Source organism: Sinocyclocheilus grahami, unplaced genomic scaffold (genome assembly GCF_001515645.1).
Source record: "Sinocyclocheilus grahami isolate Dianchi unplaced genomic scaffold, SAMN03320097.WGS_v1.1 scaffold853.1, whole genome shotgun sequence".
Classification (NCBI taxonomy): Eukaryota; Metazoa; Chordata; class Actinopteri; order Cypriniformes; family Cyprinidae; genus Sinocyclocheilus; species Sinocyclocheilus grahami.
The window spans coordinates 259,091-264,688 of NW_015506032.1; the positions used below are offsets into that span (position 1 = coordinate 259,091).

General features: G+C 35.2%; 1 protein-coding gene across 1 annotated transcript in view; it reads right to left on the reverse strand.

The window, feature by feature from the left end:
- LOC107563007 (transcription factor Dp-2-like) overlaps positions 1-3,078 on the reverse strand; it is a 24,656-nt gene extending 21,578 nt beyond the window's left edge. Inside the window, exons 1-2 of the mRNA XM_016247779.1 lie at positions 3,057-3,078; positions 2,896-2,928 (exon numbers count right to left, since the gene is read on the reverse strand). The gene's annotated coding sequence lies outside the window, so the exon portion shown is untranslated. The remainder of the gene's footprint in view (positions 1-2,895; positions 2,929-3,056) is intronic.
- Positions 3,079-5,598: the final 2,520 nt, after the last annotated feature.

The following is a 5,598-nucleotide window of genomic DNA, read 5'->3' on the forward strand; positions in this document are numbered from 1 at the left end:
TTTTTTTCACATAGAAAAAGGACACGTATTAAATCACGTCTGCGCTGCGCCGAATCGCAGATTAATTAGTGATCACATGGCTACTTTAAACGGTTCCATTAAGCCTTTAGCCCAAAAGAGCACACATTTACAAAGATAATGATACATTCTCACATGTTCATGCCTCACTTCTTTACAGAGGATGATTCTATATTATATTAATGTTCCACTAAATTAATCTGAAGAGTTTTGAGCGCTCTCGTCCAAAGACTATAGAATACCCTAATATCTTACAGGGACTTTGTCCCGTCTCACTACCTCCACACAAAGTGGAGCAGAAATTTCATCAAAACGATTAAAAAAAATAATAATAGCCATTTACAGGGTTCGTACGGTCATGAAAAACCCAGAAAGCTTTGGAAAAGTCATGGAAATTTATTTTACAAATCTCTATATAATAGAATATATGTTTAATCACGTCCTGAATCTCGGTGCGGGATTGCGCATTTTGGTTTTACTCATTTTCGCACGGTTGGAAAAATCCCGCAAACATTTATTTAATATACAATGTAGGTTAGATGAGTTTAAAAAAAATTCACAGAGAATATCAGATTAAGTCAGTCATTTGAAAACAGCGTGAGTGGTACAGCTGTACCGCGTCTTCTCGCTCTCACTCTCAAAATTGCCTCACATCAGCGCATCTCGTCTGCACTAAGAGAGCTGCTGCACACTGCCATACAAGACTTTCGCTCAGCTGAGAGGACTGTCACTTGCCTAATCGGTTCAGTGTTGCATCATCATAAAAGTTTATGATTGGCACGTCTTTTTAAGTCTTTTTAAACCATTCGGTACTTGCGCTATCCAAACTACTTTTCTGGGCGCTCACGGTCACATCCAAAGCGCGCGCACATGAAGCCACGCAAACACCTCGAGAAAAAGTTATTGTTTTAATTGTTTTTGACTCAAGTAACCTTGCATTTTAATAAATAATGTTACATAAAGACAATTAAACGGTCAGTATAAATGAACAAGTTAGCAATAGCACAAGGATACAAATGAAACAAACTGTGCTTTAACTTGCTCAGGTAGGCTAGCCTAAAACTAACAGTAGCTGCTACTGTTCAGGAACAAAATACTATGATGTCTAAAGTCATAGATATAGATTATATTTATACATTAATCCATATTAAATATGAAAAAGTTATTTAGTCAAGAGCAGAATGATTTTTTTTTGTTCTTTAACACAGACTGACAGACAGCAAGTATACTAAAAGCTGACTCACTTTCATACCAAATGTTAATGTTAACAATGTTAATTAATTAGGCCTATTGGTTATTGTTAATTAATGTTAACAACAAAAGGCAAAATCACTCACTGCTCGACTGAATAACTTTTGTAACTTTAATTTAAAGAATTAATCTGTTGTTTAATTTACAGTTTATTCCATTTCTGCAGCATTTCTGTACCTGAATGTTTTCCACCAAAGCAGTTTCTAAAACGAAATTCAGGTCCTGAGTTTAATTTATAATACTGGCAAAGCAAATGACAATATACTTAACATTCTGGCATTCAGTTATGTGATTATGTAGCCTAACTTATGTTCTCTGCATGAAGTAACGTCTGGCACAGTCGCAGCCTGTGCTTATTAGAAAGCAAACAAATAGCATTAATAATCATTAATTTTCCTTAGCATATGCTATGATAAATCTGAACATTTGTGTAAAATAATGGAGCATTAAGTCATTAATATTGTCTTAAAAGTCATTGAAATGTATTGGTTGAACGAACCCTGCATTTAATGAGTGAATGCCTAAGATATAGGAGTTAGCCTATCACACAAACTAGAGTCCTGTTTTTCCGAATATCTGCACGATGGCAAATGTACAATAAACACAGACAAGAAATTCTGTTTTTCCCCATCAATGCATCTCCGAGCAACACAATGTGGGGTGTTTTCTCTTCTGTGAGATATATATATATATATATATATATATATATTGTGACCAAATCATGTGCTCGTGCGACCAGCTGAGAAAGTTAGTTGCAAAAGAGCGACCAGTGGGAAGAATGAGTCTGGAGCCCTGATATGCATTATACAGAGGCAAGCGGAAAAGAAAAAATACCATCTAAACACAATAAGTTCCCCTCAGACATACATTCATATAAACTCCTTCCCCTAACTGAATCGCCATTTGTTTAGCATCTCAACCGATTTGAAACGTCACATATTTGAATCGATTTTCAACCGGCTCGCGGTTAATCATTACATCCCTAATATAAATATGCACACGGGCCTATTTACACTTAGCAAGCTCTCAGATCGCGAAAGACCAGGTATATATGCCCTCCGAAACGGATCCAATATGGATTGCAACAATACACACTACCGTTTAAAAGTTTGGGGGTCAATACATTTTTTTTCTGCCTTGTTTTGAAAGAAACAAATACTTTTATTAATGTTCAATTGTTAAAAAAACGTGATCAGTGATAAAGACTAGATATTGTTAGAAAATATTTCTAATTTGAATAAATGCTGTTCTTTTGAACTTTTTATTCATGAAAGAATCCTGAAAAAAAGCATCACGGGTTCCAAAAAAATAAAAAAAATAAAAAATAAAAAATAAAAATATATATATTCATGTTCAATTAAGACAGAAGCAGCTGAAGGAGAGCATGTGAGTGTGTTTGTATGTTAACAGAGAAACTCATTAGGGACACAGGAGCTCTGAAACACAACTGTGTGCAGCTGTGATCCTCCACTGTCCTGCAGAACACCTGAGCCTCTTAAATCATTGTGTGTGAGAGAGAGAGTGCTGTAGTCTCACTCACACACACACACACTTGTCCCACGGGCACATCCATTTAAGGACATGTTTGGTTATTGATCCCAGCACCCCCGAACTCAACTCATTTACCTGGACGAGGAATCACTCGAACACAGTCCGTCCCTGCAAAACACACATTTGAATATTTCCACACATTCTGATGAAAATCCTGAAAAAAATCCTTAAAACCATGATTTAAAAAATGTAAAATGCAGCTTCAAATGTATTTCAGTTTCAAAACAGATGCCCACCTGTCCGAGTAATAGGAATCAATGTAGTACACACACACACACACACACACACACACACACACAAGTGAGCACACTCCCACTCCAACTAGTATTTGTAAATATTAAGCCGCAAAACGACTATTTTAATATGAATTCTTTGTGTGTCTGTGTTAATGAATGGCACAGATGCACGGTTTTGTTTACTACTCGTACTGAAGCGCGTGTGATGCTTGCGGTGATATTAGCGTCTGCCGTCTCACTAATGAGGACATAAACACATGAACAACATCTCCAGAACTGCTCTGAGAGTCACTTCATCAGCATCTGACCGTTTCTTTTGAGTAAACTATCCTCACATCACATACACACAGAAATGTAAATGTATTCACGGCAACCCGTCAAAATAAAAGTTCTTGCAAAACTTGCATCTGTAACAAAATATATTACTATTTTTCAGTAGAATGTACGTAATAGGCTACTACTACTACTACTACAATGATTAAAACCTTATTTTTAAGGAATAATCATAAATAATATTAAATGACCTTTATTTTCCCAAAAAAATAATTTGTTTAATTTCCCCTAAGATTAAATGAATATTTTATGCCTTAAAAATGTAAATACACAACACAGAATTTCTGAGCAAAAAATCATAAGGCTATTGTAAGAATAAATTAAACTTGTTTTTATGCTTTCAAATAATTAGACATGCTAAAACAGAATTTGGTAACAATAAAACATTAGGTTGGAAAAAATAAAACATTTCATAGGGCCCTAAACATGTAATTTTTGTTAAACTTTTAATAAATTGATGTTAAACTGTTTAAGTTTCATGATTTTAATTAATAAGACATGCTTTTTGATTAATACAATTTAATTTAACCATTAAAAATTAGTCCAGAGAAATTAAAACGGGGGGAAAAAACGGAATACAGAACAATTAAAGTTGAAAAAAATATAAAAACAGGATCTTTAGGATCTTTCATAGGAATTTTAAGAAATTGTAGTTAAATTGTATAAGTTTAATGATTTCAATTAATTAGACATGTTTTGCTTTTTACAAAAATTTACTTTAATCATTCAAATGGAATCCAAAGATACAGGGCAGCGGGAAGTTCGGGGAGGAGTTATATGAAACGTAGTTTGCGGACCAGTGTTGCCAAATCCGCGATTGCCGCCGGTTGTTTTTTATGTCAGCAGGTTGAAGTGACCCCAATAACGTGATATTTAAGCTCTGGAATGTGAATTGTACAAGGAGAACCCCGCCAAAAAGAATTTGTATTTTACCCCCGAACGCGAATTTTACTGGGGGACCCCCTCGACAGCAATTGGGCTATTTACAGGCTAGTTTTGAGTAGTACTTGGGCGGGTTTTGTAGCGAAAACCTGGCAACCCTGCACCAGACAGAGATGTCGGCGATTGTTCCTATTGTAAAGTCATGCAGTGTGTAACCTCCTGTCGTCATTCCATCGTGCAGTGTGAACACAGCAGCGACTGACTGCTACCCCAGATAGTCGTTCAGTGTGAAACCAACAGTGATGCGACGTCTTTGAAAATCGTGCAGTGTGAACTCGGCGTACGGGATGAAACCATATAACACTGAAAAAAATAAAATAAATACACATTTCACCTTTAAATTTATGCATCTATAAAAAGATACTTCCTGGCAGGCATTCTGTTGTTAGACTTCAGTTCATCAAGGTCTCCTCAAATTTCCTCCCCTTACAGCAATCTTTCTGTCTGCTCCCTTTAAACCCTGTTGTGTGTTTCCATCTTTTCCACATTCCTCTCTTTTGTTCAGCTCAGTGCAGCCATACTGACCCATAAACACCCTGCTCTCTCCATCCCCCTCCCGTTCTCTATTGTCTATGTACAGCAGACAAGCACATGCAGTAAAGTCAGTCTTGCACAGTAAGGATTTCACTGCCCACTACTGGATACAGCATGAACTGCAGCACAATTTAAGGCATTAAGTTGATGCATTTAAAACATTAACTTACAAAGAGCATTTTCTACAGTATTTATTGTAACATTAGTTTGGGGACCAATTCTCACTATTAACTAGCATGCATATTACTACCATACTGGCGGTTTATTATAAAGCACATATTAATACCTTATTCTGCATGACCATATTTTAGATCTCTTAATCCAACCCCATACCTAAACTTAACAGCAATCTTACTAACTATTAATAAGAAGCAAATTAGTTTATCGAGACAAAAGTCATCGTTAATAGGGAGTTAATAGTGAGAACTGGTCCCCAAGCTAAAGCGTGACCGTCATTTTTAATCTGTTAAAGTCAGTTAATATATATAATTTTTTTAATATACTTTTTTTAGTAAATATACCAAAAGGCCCTACTCATTTTAGCTCATGTCCTCTAAATAATATTAACTTTTGATTTTAATAATGTGCTAGCAAATAATATCTTAATATCTAAACCTGAAGATATTAATGTCTAAAACTGAGATTAATAAATGCTTTAAGTATTTTTCATTGTAAGTTCAAGTTAACTAGTATAGTTAAAAAAAACCTTGTTGTAAAGTGTTTATTTATTTTT